Raw genomic sequence first — 12,979 nt, 5'->3', positions numbered from 1 at the left:
AAAATAACACRCAAATCTATTAACAAGTAATAATCAATAAGAAAGCATAGCATGAAGCTCAGTACAAGTCTCATGGTTGTCAGTGTAGTCACAGGCCTAATATGTGCACTTTACGTAGAGAAAATAAATCATACTGGGGTAGTTTACTCATAAATAGTTGCAGAGAAATAGCTCACAAATAGCAGAAAACGAAATCATAATTAGAATCATACTGCAAAGGAGTTGTTTAAATACCAACACGACCTATTCTCATGTTGGACTGAGTTATTTTTACTGCTTGTTTTGCATCCATGTGAGGAAATCAGTCAGCAGCCAAGAACTTAGGTTATTTTCATACAAAATCAAACAATTCTGATAAAATTACTCTGCTTTTGTAAAGATATAATGCTAGTATCTATCAAATAGCTCACTGTTGACTCACAGGGTTGTATCCTTGGATCTAATTCAGCCATTCAGCTTCATGAACAGTAACACTCAGTTAATTCTTGCTTCAGTGCTACCAATAGCTAGTTCCTGAGTGTTTATGGGCATCTTTTTTATCACGTTCACATGACTAACCAGAGACATACAGAAGAAACTCCAATAGGGGACAGAGAACGTAAGTCATGTTCTGYGCTCTTGCATCCCTATTCCACCTCATCTTTCTTCTCTCTGGTCTTCACCTCTTTCTTTTGCTTTCCATTGAAAATCTCATTAAGCTGGACATTCTGCAAAATATATCCTCTTCTGCTTTCTGCTGTTTAATTAATAATGCCTCCATTTCTGTTAAGAACGTTAAATCAGAGATAACATCTATATTTTGAACCTATAACAGGGTCCTTCAAATCTGCTGTAAAATTCTTTTCCTTTACTAAAATCATGGGCACTAAAAAACTGAATGATCCTCAAATCTTAAAAAGCATGTGCAATAATCTGCCACCTCACAGGTCTCCATCTTGAGACCCACTAAGGATTGGCTTCAGCTTCAACACATGAGATTAATATCKCTTCCAAACTTTGATGTTGTGCATTACAATGAATCTAGGTGTTTTGAAACTATTATAAATATTCAGTCCTTTTTCATATCCTGCTAAATTCTTTACCTCAACAATTTTCTGTGATAACATCTCCTACTGTCTAATTATGTTATGTGAAGACATATCTCTTTTTATCACTACGGAATTTCCTTCCTTTTGTTTTCATTTTATGACCTTTTGTTCTTGTTCTATGAGAAACAGAAAACAGCAATTTCTTATCTGCCTCCTCTGTTCCTTGCATAATTTGACATAATTTATCATGCTCTTTCTTTTCTATTGTAAACAGCCCAGATTTTTCAATATTAGAGTGTTTCAGACCTCTGTCRTTTTCTTTTCCCTTCTCTAAGGTTTCTCAGTGTGGCATTTGTTTGGGTTTTCTCTTGCTTTGTTTTTTTGAGATGGGGTAATCAACATTATTCTGCAATATTCCAGGCAATGCAACACATTGACTATACAACTATAGACAAACTAGAGTGGTCTTGTATTTATTCATTCTGCATGACAATATTTATAACTTACAAAAACACCTGCACACTGAACAGAAGTATTGAATTGAGCTGTTTACAGTGGCGTTCTCTTAAAAAGGTTATAACAAACATAAAACCCTGTGAGCTCGGCAAGTAATTTAGTTCTTCTGACTGCCTTACTGTGCATTCAGTAATCCCAATTTAGTTATTTGCTCCGCAGGTCTGTTTGACTGGGAGGTGTAACGAAGGTAGACATGGGAAAAATGCTGTGACTTCCTAACAGCTGTCAGAGGAGAGACCAATGCAATGGAGGTGCCTTCATAGGTGGGATGTCCTATGCCTGCCGCTGCGGCATTCCCCRCTGAAGCCCTGCCTGCCTGTCTGGCAACTGCCCCGACTAGCCACAAGTCATGCAGGTTTGAGGGGGATAAAAAATAAATCAGAGACAGCAGAAAGTATTCAGAAGCTACTGTGGAGTCTGTCTCAACTCAGAAGCCAAGGCTCAAGGTAAAGTTATTTTTTCAGTAACTATTAGCTATTTGGGCATTCTCTTTTTAACTGTGTCATTATGTGAGCATCAAACAAACATCTCAGTAATGTGGCATTAACAATATGTATAYGATATTCATGAAATAATAGGTTGTATTCATTTATACAAGTCAYTACCAGTTTGTTACTGTATGTTTGAAATAGATTACTCTAAATAGTTAAGTGTGCAGAGAATCTGAGAAATAAATTCAGCAAACCCATCTTCGTTAAAASTTACTTCTATTTATAGCAGGTTTGTATCTAGCCTATTTTACATCAGTTTCATCTCAACATTTTAGAAGAAATCTAAAAAAACCCAATCTCTCTATTAAAATTATGCTAATAGTAAATTGTGTAACAAGTTTTTTACAACTGTAAAGAAGTCATGGTGGCCTGGGATCTTTCTCTCACTATAGAAAAACAGGAAAAAGGTTCGTTTTGAACAATGAGTAAAGGTTATTTGGTTTAGGAATCTTAAAGCTCTCCTAAACACAGCTGTGTAATCCTGGCTCTCCTGCGGTCAGCTAGAACTTCCTCACTCCCTTAAGCAAGTATGATTTCATTTTTTCATTATATGAAATCTTGCCGTAAGGGGCAATTTTCCAGTTCTGTTTCCCTGATTGTTTGTGTGACCTTGGACAAATCTTTTTAGTATTTCTCGTCTCTGTTTATGTCCCAGCAGCAGTATCGCTAGGAGGACTAACTGTTAAACAGAGCCCCTGCTCTTTCCCTCGGTAAAAGCACCCGAGCCCTCGCCGGGCATGCCCGCGCCACGCGAAGCTCTGCTGTGCCGGGCGCCTGAGCCACCTCCAGACGAGCCGCTACATCCGCACTGTCAGCGCAGCCCGGCGAAACGCCGGGGCYGGCAGTGAGGCACTGCAGGCACTGCAGGCGCTTCAGCCTCACGCCGGCGCCCGCAGCGCCAGGTCCTACCGCTCCGCGCGGTTCTCTGCCGCCGGCACGCCTCAGCTCTACGTATTTTCCAAACTTGCCCACCAGTTTTTCCTTATCATTGACCCTAATTTCCTCACCATTAAAACAAAGTTATAATTTTCTGCTTAGAGGATTGTTGTGAGAACAAAATTTATGAAGTGCTAAGATGCTATAATGTAAGACCTATGCAAGTGGCTAGGTAAGTAGATGGGAATAGCGCAGGTTGCTGTAACTAAGCAGATATTTAATTACCGATAGTATGTGATGCTGTTCATAGATAGGGTAGATAAAAATACTAAATATTCTTGTTTGGCTGAAATGATTTGTCCTGATTCATCATCTCCGATTCAGAAGAACTGAAGCTTGAAATAATGTGTGTCTGTCTGCGTGTACTATTGATGCTTACTGAAAAGAATTTGTCAGACTGCATATGCTTATGAGCTCTTGGCTGAGCTAGTGGAACGACCGCCTTTAGTTCACTAAATACAGGCTTGTTTTGGAGCTAAATGACACAAGTTTTATTGTGGAAATTGCATGCAAATGCTTGGCCTTGGATCACAGAGTCCATATTTGACTAAATTTTTCCAGCTAGTAAGATGTGATGCAGCATACAAGTAGTATCTTGAACTTTGAACTATTTGAGAGGAACAGTGTTTAATTCAGACATAAAAACAGRCTTCTGGCTTGGGTGCAAGGGGGAGAAAGGGGTAGTCAGAAGAAGAATGAGAAGTTATTCAAATTAATAGGAGTGATTTCCAGAAAACAAACTGTAGGGTTATTGGCAGACCACCTGGGACAGRATGGCCTTGCTGGACTTTGTGAGATGTTTGTCTCTCAGATTATATTAGCTTTCCTATATTAATACTATATAGAATTTTAAAAATASAACTATATGCAAAAATTGAATGCAAGAGAACTGTTAGGTTTATGAGATCATAGCATATTATTTATGTACAAAACTATTCATCTGTGTGTATGTTCCCTTGTTCAGATTACCCAAACTGATAGGATACAGGCTATCTGATGCTTCTTGAAAGATGTCCTCTAAAATAACCAAAAGCTGGATAGGTTTCATTCTCATATGGAAATACTGCTTTTTGGATGACACTATTCATCCAGTACCTGTCTGCTCGGAGAGCAAGGACACCCGTCAGTTAACACCCTGGTAGGTGTGCTTTCTTGCATCCAAAGCTTACCAGAAAACAGACTGACATCGACGCTACCACTGTCGAACTTCCAGTGGCACTTCTGTAGCTTTAGATTTTCTTTGCCAGGCCCCGACAAATTCAATTTTGCCTTGGTTCCTGGGTTTATTTGAATCTAAACCCTATTTGTAGGCTAAGACATCAGTTAGCTAGCTTAGACATCAGCTCTCAGTGTACTTGGGCAGTGTACTCATAAACCTTAATTTTTGCTATTGCCTCTGGCTTTCTCCTAGCCCTAGGTCTATGCTTACAGCAGGTGTCCCTGCGAGGCCCACACCTACCCCTGTACACACCATTTGTCAGTGGTGAACACAAGATCTCAACTAACTTTGACCACCTGAAACCYAGGTTGTAATCCTGGCTCTACTGCATCCCAGCGTTTACAAACTGATCACTAGTTCAAATCATAAGCCAGTAGCAAATTCTAGCACCAGCTCCATTTTTTACTCTATTTTTTTAAGCAGTAGTTGACTATAAGCTTCAATGTATTGATTAGAATCATGCATATTATTAAATATTTTCAGTTTTTTAATTCATAAAATCTTTTCTACACACAATCCAACTTTGCTTTAAATCAAAGCCTTGTTTTAATGAAATGATGTGTAACAAGTTTGTCTTCCAACTAAAATAACCTTTCCACTGCTATATTCAAGGTAGGAACAGATATAGAAACTGGGAGACTAACATTTGGAAACAGAACATTAAGCTGTATCCTAAAGAAAGACTCCTGACACATGCTGTTGCAGTCTGCTGAATCTYTCAAAATACAGTCCTTGTCTTAAGACAGTCCATGCTTACCCTGTATTTTGTTTGAATTGTTCTATAAGGCTCATGATTTCCTAAAGATCAACTTTCTCTGAAGAGTATTTACCTGTACCATGTTAAAGGTATTTTCTTTTTCCTCTTTGGAAATCAAACTGCAAGGTTAGAAGTATGAGGCCCTAGGAATATCAATGAATATCTACTTTTTTATTTTCAGCTTTGYCATGATGTTGTGGATAATATTTCTGACCAAAGAATCTAGTAGTTGTTGTAATTTGTTCTTTAATCTACGCACTGTCACAAATTTCAGGGTATATAAGAGTTCTGATTTCAAGATTATGCCATTGAAACTTGTTATCTGAGGATTGTTATCCTCAGATAATTAGGTAATAAGAATATTGGATAGTATCTTTAGATATCTAAATATTAGGTATAGTAATCATAATGATAGTTCTTTTAGGCAGACCATTTTGAAAATGAATTTCAAATTTATCTTCTCATTTCAGTGACAGTTTAAGTCATTTTGTGACTTCAAAGGTTTTAAGTTCTACTGCAAAAGTTGATGTTGGTTTATGAGAAATTACACAGGACTTGATCTCAGTCAACCAAGTGATTTAGGAAAATGAAATGGTCTTCGGTAACAATAGCTCTAATTCTGCCAYTCAGAAATCTCCACAGAACATGGACGAATGTATATCCACGAGTATCAGCACTCTCCTCATTCAGTCCTCAGTCTTTGCCTTGGTGCAGAACCTGAGGGACTCTCTACCCCCGCCTCCTTTTAAGGCATCTTCTGTCTTATATGGAAATCTATTTGTCYGATGCCCAAAAGCAGCTGGTACCGAGGGCCCCCAGGGCTTGCTCCCCRCGAGAGGCTGCGGGGCCAGGGTGAAATCCCTCCAGGAGCCACAGGGTCACAGAATGCCTGAGGTTGGATGGGACCCCTGGAGATCACCTCGTCCAACCCTCCTGCTCCAGCAGGGCCACCTTGAGCAGGCTGCCCAGGACCTGGCCCAGATGGCTTTTGAGTATCTCCAAGGATGGAGACTCCACAACCTCTCTGGGCAACCTGTTCCAGTGCTCGGTCACCCTCACAGAAAAAAAAGCTTTTCTGCGTGTTCAGACGGAGTTTCCTGTGTTTCAGTTCGATGCACAGTGCTCTGGTGTATCAGCCACTCCTCCCAGTTTTGCATCAAAAGTCGTGGGCAGGCGGCTGTGCTGGGCCGTTCCCGCGCGCACCGTGAGCCAGCACCACGCGTCAGGGCCGTGCCGTGACACCGCRCTCGCTCAGTGCCGGACACAGGCCTCATCTCCCTCCACGCTGCGAGAGTGAGAGCACRCGTGCTAGGGAATAACATGTTTTAATGCATCTCAAATCTTGAAGCCGCATCTATGACTTATTTCATGGAGGCAATTCGCTAAAGGAAACTTATATGAAAAAAAATCTTTGTGGTTGACTTTTGTTAAAAGATTGTTTTTTTCAGGCTCAATTCTACTCTGAGAACAAGGTTTAATCGGATGTTTCATTGTTGTGTGTTCCTCCAGAAGGACGTGGTTGGTTTAGTTTTCCCCTTACTTATGTGACAACAGCTGAAATAAAAGATAACCCTTAAATTTAAGGGGATGTATACCTACCCACAAAGAAAAATGAGAGAAATGGGCCAGTGTGTTAAAACAGAAGGGCCGGAAAACTTGCAGTTTCACACCTAGTGAGTGTCTTTAGCGTCATCCAGAAAAACAGACTATGAAGAATGCATTTCAGGGAATATATTAGTTATTAGGGGCAGGCTGTTTTTCTCTGAGCAAAGTTGGGATGAAATGCACAACCTATTACTTGCTTCAGTGTTGTTAATGTTCTGTACATGTTGTTCATAACGACATTTATTTCCATGTCAGAGCTTCAAAGTTGTTCAACTGAACACAGATGCTGGTGCATTCTTTGAAACTTCTTATTTCTCCATTTAAAACATAGCAGTGTCCACAGCGGTAATGTGACAGGGGACAGGGTCTCCGTTAGTGTGCCACAGGTCTGCTGGTGCWCGGGAGTGTCTGCAGTGAAGCCCGTCTTTATTGTAATTTAGAAGCAATTTCCTACTTAACATTTTATTTTAGTATCTGTTGTATTATTTTCATTCTGGAGAAAGGAATGCTGTGGGAAGATTGCATTCTTACTTTTTTTTTTCTCTGTCTGTTTTCCCCTTGTGTGGCAAGATACTTACAAAAGGCTCCTGCTTTGTGCATTGCTGTCCTCRGGGTTCTTCATCTTTGGCATGTTGGTGACCATATTCAGCGGGGTTTTCCTTTTGTGCAGATAGTATTTGACTATCCCAAAACTATAATTTCTAGTTCAGAAAGAAGATGGCATTGTTTGCAACGTCAGGTCCTAGGAAAGCCTGATGTGATGGATTGCAGTGCATTGCCCAAAATTTGTCTTTTACTCTAGAAGTTATCTGGATCGAAAAGACTTGCGCACTTTCTGTCTGCCCAGCTTTTCAGCTGACTGCAATTCTGGTGTGTGTTTTTTCAGTCACAAATCTCTTTGATCCTCTTTGCAATATTTTAGTGCCTCATGTTTGGTTAATCTCCTTGCTGTGCCGCAGACCTCACGCTGTGTTGTCAGGACTGCAGCACTCGGGATTCTTTAGAGGAGAGTGCATCCTCCTGTGCTTCACGAGGAAATTTGTTTTACTGATGTTTACTAGATATTGAGGGAAAAAAAATTTAAAAAGGAGGATTTGCATATATACTAGAAATATTTCTCTGGTTGGTGTACTGCCTTATTAGTAAAAATATAAATTCATTTAATTTACTGTTTTATCTTTTTTATGTTTTCCAGTACTGTGCACAGGGAAGAACTGCCTATGTTTACAGGGAGATAAAGTATCTCACTATATAGGCTATATTTAACTGTACCTGAGCTGCAGGATTAATGTGCAGGCTGAAGCCTTGTGTCCATGTTGCCCCATGTAGACAGTGTAAATGATCTCCAGTTTCAAATACAGATAAAAGCAAAAGTTACAGCTGCCTTCTTCCTCAAAGCTCCTGGGAAACGTTTATGACTGCTGTTTCGGGCTTCCTTCACGACGAATGTGTAGTCCCACCTTGCTTTAATCTCTTATTTCTGTATGCACCACAAAAAGAGTGATCATTTACAATGGTTTCTAAATAAAATAAAATAAAAACCCTAGCCATTGCCATGGCACCAGGATGAGGTATACATTGAGACCAAGGTCTGCAGTCCTCTGGGCAACAGGATCTGAGTTGACTCCAGTGTTAGCATGAATCCCAGGTGGGGATTCACCGTCACCGAGCCTTTAACTGAAACGGGTAACACTATTCCACTGGAAGAAATTCCAGTATTCTGAAAATATCTTCATCTTGAATGAGAATTAATATTCTGGATTGTTTTTAAAAATTTCTTGGCTTCTTCTGAGTTCCTCAGGTCTCCTTGCTCTGCCTTTACTCAGAGTCTAACTAAACTGCCTTTGGGGAATGGGGCAATTTAGGGATTTCCAGGGAGTCAGCACAGATCCCAGCTGCAGAACAGAAAACCTGCAAGGCCCTGAGAGCCGCAGAAAGCATTTCGTTTTTATAATATAGTAATCTGTGACTTTTAGAACAACCAGTATGGTAAAACTGTTTGATATGAATCACAAGATACTAACAAAACAGGCTTGAATTTTCAGCAATTTGCTTTTTTATCTTGAAAACAATTTTTCTTTAGCTAAACTTCTGAAGCATATGGTGCATATAAAATGAACATTACAGAAGTATCTCAGCCCACCAAGCATTTGTAACCAGTGTGACTAATAACCCAAATGTCGATTAATCCCATTCTTTCCTCTTACAGAATTAATGTTCAGTATTTAAAAGGCTGCTTGGTGTCTTCCTTCTGTCCTAAAGTCATTTTCCTTTATACTCTTAGGCCAGACCTGCCCCTGCTTTTAGCTCCTACCTATGTAGGGTATCATGAAAGTATCTTTGCATGTTGTAACAGTGCTATAAAAGATACAACTGACACTAGATATCTTTATTTTTCAATTTTTAATATTTACTCCATCTTAATAGGGTTTATTGATAAATCTACTAAGCAGAGGTGTACAGTGGGAGAAGCATAAAAAAAAAGATGGAGAATGATTGCACAGGATGAATTTTTTGCAACCAGACATCAGATTTCTAACTGAAAAGTAGAAATAAAGCAAGCACTTTCACACCTTTTCATATATCACAAGTCATAAAAAATATATGCAGGTCACATTGCATAGAACAGAAAACAGAAGCTTCTGCCAGCTCCTGTGAGGAAATGTTTTCCTGTAGACTTTGTCATCTCTGCTGTACCTAACAGTAAACAACAACATATTTTCTTAATGTGGTCAATATAATGGTATTTTAATGAGCTGTGCTATGACATAATTTCCTGMAAACATTATAGGTTTTATCAGACAACTGAGACCTATTTTGTGAATTAACCTTTGTTTTAAAGATTCCTGAAACTGCCTGAGGCAGAGTCCCGGCACAAACCTTCTATTAATTTCTGGATTGACAGCTAGCACGCATTGAAACGGAAGGCTCGAACTATTAATTCAGCTGGGTAGAAACCTGTGCTGTGTCGAAAAAGCTGATTTATTTTAGTAGTAACCCCTCTTCCGGCCTCTTCTTTTTTTTAACACTGATAATGAGAGAAAAGAATTAATACTCACACATACCCTTTATTTGGGCATGGTGCCTTTATAGTATAACATATAGCAATGTAGCTAAAATACTTTAGCATATGCTGAAGTTTAAGTGCATAAGTAAAACTGAGCACGTGCTTGAACTTCTCCTGCTAACCTGGGTATTTTACCTAGCTTTGGATAAATTAAAAGYTGGGCCAGGTCCTTACCAAAAACGTGTCATCATGATGAAGACTGGTAAGAGTCAGCTATTCTCACAGTGCTGGTGACTCCTTAATGTATATGAAATTCGATTAATATACTGATTCATGGTGTTATTCTGAGCTATAGGAATATACCCATTGGCCTACTTCACTAAAACTGTGCAAAAAAGCATAATTTTAAAATTTAATTTAAAATCTTTTGCTAAGCCGTACAGATCCTGATCATCAAACCTGGTCCAGCCTCATCGCTTGTACAATGTACACAAGCACCGTACTAGCATCTTGTGGGGTTTTCTTTTTTATATAAGTTAGCATTTTGTGTTTTCTCTTCCCATCYGATATATCTAGTTTCTGCTGAAGAAAAAATTCTGAAGAACACAAATTTCTTGTACACACCTCTTAACTGTGCACATTTACTAGACTGTGATTTTCAGTATTAACCCTCTGCTGATTCAGGTAAAAACATGAATGAATATATACTTCGTGTGTGTGTGTGTGTGTGTGTGTTCAACATGCATGCACACGCACATAAATGCCTTTTTTTTCAGTCCAGCTCCACCTTTAATCCATTTCTGAGGTTCAGAGTTCAGAAGATTTACAGAGAGAACTACACAGGGCTTAAGGAGCTCCTAGTGAACACACACACGTGCTGTGTTACTTTTTCCAGCACAATTATTTAGGTATAGGCAGTCTACACAAAATATTTTATTGAACCGTATACATCTTCGTCGTATAACTCAAATTCCACTTTCTCATATGAAGATATCCTAAATATTTAAAGAATAACGTACAGTAATGTTGCTATTAATTTGATTGTTTCATTTTTTTAATTGCTACTTGACTGTTACACTTTAAATTTGAAGTTAAAAACTGTCACACTCTTTGAGGGCAGGAGGAGGGTGGGATGTTCCAAAAATAATTGATCTACAAATCAATGTTGTGCCCTAAGGTTTGGAGCAAATGTGTAATTGCCGCTGTGACGTACTTGTGGTGGTWCCAGAGCTGTAAAGTAGGGCAGCACTGAGTGATTTCCATGGCCGTGCTTGGGAATGCTCTAATCACACTTGTCTTCACTGTTAATCAGCATGGTTGTAAACCTCAAGTTAATATTTCAGGAAAACATGAGCTTTAAGAAAAAGCTTTTGTAAATGTCCGTTGCGAAGAATTAGGAAAAAAAAAGAAAGAAAAATCCATTCCTGAGGAAAGGAACATCTTTCCCAACAAAGATTTTGGAAGTTTTTGAAAACAGAGCTTAATGGAGTGCTTACTGACATGGAGGTTATGCAGAATATAAAATCGTCYGTTGCAATGAAGCAGACCCACTCTGCATCACGGTTTTGATTCTGAATATTAAGTATCTTACTGCAAGCCACACCAGGTAAACTATAAGGCTTTTTGATTAATAGGAGGTTTTAACTGATGAGAGAAAACTTTGGGGGTTTTCGTTTTCTTTTTTTCTCTTGAGAATCTGGGTCGATTCTTTTCAGACCACATCACCTTTTCCAACCCATGCAGTTAGTGGATTATTGCATATGTAAACAGATTGTGAAGTTATCGTGACCACAGGAGACAGCGTGTGCGTGTTGGCTGGGGTAGTTACTTTTCGTGTCTTGCCTTCTTTAATGCTTCAGCTGAATTAGAGCTAAGGGCCTCAGTAAAGCCATGCTTAGTACAGGTGTGTACATGCATGCAAAAAAATACTATGAAACAGAGCAGGCGCGGAGCAGTTCAGCCAGCACCTGGTGGCTAGCGGCTCTCCGAGCTGGGGTTGCATTTGGACAGGTCTGGTAWCTCCTTCACAAGTTTTTGTAATGCCTCTTTGACTCCATGAATACTTCGGCCTCTATAACATCCCCGTCAAATCAGTTCTTAAATTAGCTTATGCACTGCTTGAGAAAAAGAATTCATTAAAAAAAAAAGAATTTAAAAGAATTATAAATTGGGCACAGGCGAAACTGCAGGGAGCTGGGCTATTGCCAAGCAGAGGAGGACACGAGAAGCGCAGAACCGAGCTTGGGGTACTGTGAACTTAGGGGACACACAGGAGGCGCTGAGGCTCCGAGGGGGAGGCGGGCAGATGCGGACCTGGATTGTCGCTAGGTGACAAATGACAGGCCCCGAGCAGCAGCTCCGCATCTTGTCTAAGCTGCTCTGGAACAACTATCATCTAGTCTGGCAAGTTGTTAGCAGTCTCACATGCTGCTAGTGTGATTTGGTAGCTTTCCTGGTTCAGTTTACACCGTCTTCCTCCCACTGCAAATGTATTTATATTGCACATGCCTTGCTATTGGAAAGCGCTCGTATCGCTCCGGGGAAAGCCAAGCAGTTACCCGCCAGCGGCTCGACCACGGGGAGCACACGTGGGTTCGGGGCAGAGCCCTTGGAGAGGCTGGGCTGCGCCACACTTCGGAAGGTCAGTCAGGCTTCTAATAAATAAATAAGCAGTGAGAATCACAGAATCGGTAAGGCTGGAAGGGACCTCTGGAGATCATCTAGTCCAGCCTCCCCGCTCAGCGGGGTCACCTAGAGCACRTTAGACAGGGACAGCAAAAATGTCAAACTACGTTCAAAACGATTCGTTTGGGGGCAAAAGCGCCTTGCTTACCCCCGGAGGAAGGGGCGTTCAGGCGCCGAGGCTGGAGGACGCCGAGCTGCCGGAGGGCGCTGGGGCTCGCGGGGGGCAGCCACCAGGGCTCACAGCGCCGCGCGCCCGGGCGAGCTGCGCGTTTCGTAGAGCACCCAGGCTGAGCCTCGCGCTAGCYGCTGCCTGCGTTGAAAAGACGGTCATAATTTCAGTATGAAACTCTTATTTAAGACTGTTTGTATATAGTTTAAAATGGAGTTAAGCTGCCACAGTGCTTTAAGGCAAGGAGAGCACACCTTTCCAGTACTCTGTCTTAATTTCTTAAAGCTTTGATTCATGTCATTTGCTTCTCCACTCACCCGAGGGCAAACTAAAACAGTAATAAAAAATTTGACTGAAATCTATACAGGTCACCAGGTCCTGGGCCAAAGCTTCTTGAAATCAGAGGGTATCGTGTCGCCGGCTTTAACAGGCTTTAAGTCAAGCTCCTAAACCTGCTCCGGCAGACGCTAGCACATGCGCTTAGCTCTCACCGGGGTTATTCATGACTTGAAAACTCACCACGCAAAAATCAGCTCGCCAGGAGGCGCGGCCCGCTTTCGCGCCCG

At 40.7% G+C, this 12,979-nt stretch overlaps 1 protein-coding gene across 1 annotated transcript in view; it reads left to right on the top strand.

Annotated features, from left to right (window-relative positions):
• Nucleotides 1-12,979, top strand: part of AKAP19 (A-kinase anchoring protein 19) — a 29,119-nt gene that overhangs the window by 4,551 nt on the left and 11,589 nt on the right. The window lies entirely within an intron of this gene.

The sequence above is a fragment of the Rhea americana genome, unplaced genomic scaffold (assembly GCF_003343005.1).
Source record: "Rhea americana isolate MKP2758 unplaced genomic scaffold, rheAme1 scaffold_12, whole genome shotgun sequence".
In the NCBI taxonomy this organism is placed as follows: Eukaryota; Metazoa; Chordata; class Aves; order Rheiformes; family Rheidae; genus Rhea; species Rhea americana.
Note: the sequence above shows the minus strand (reverse complement) of the source record. Positions and strands in the feature narration are given on the sequence as shown.